Raw genomic sequence first — 316 nt, 5'->3', positions numbered from 1 at the left:
GCTTTTGAGCAGTTCTGGTTCTTAGAGTCCCTCACTTGCTGACAGATACTCAAGGGAACGTGCCATGGTTTCCTTTGGTATTGTTATCACTGTAGTGCAGTGGGCTGTTCTCCTTGCACACAAACGTGTCCCCAGCTCTGAAGAGGTTATGTTTACTCTGGATTTGAAGTTAAAATCACTGGCTGGGAGCAGCACAAGAGGTATTTGTCTCCTGTGGCAAGAGTGAATGTTCTGTGTTAGCGGAGGAATGCAGGTTTATGTAATGTGATTGAAACATCTCAAAAACCTCCACTGTCGTAAAGGGAGAACAGAACGT

Source organism: Pseudopipra pipra, chromosome 2 (genome assembly GCF_036250125.1).
Source record: "Pseudopipra pipra isolate bDixPip1 chromosome 2, bDixPip1.hap1, whole genome shotgun sequence".
Lineage (NCBI taxonomy): Eukaryota > Metazoa > Chordata > Aves > Passeriformes > Pipridae > Pseudopipra > Pseudopipra pipra.
This window is presented reverse-complemented; position numbering follows the sequence as displayed.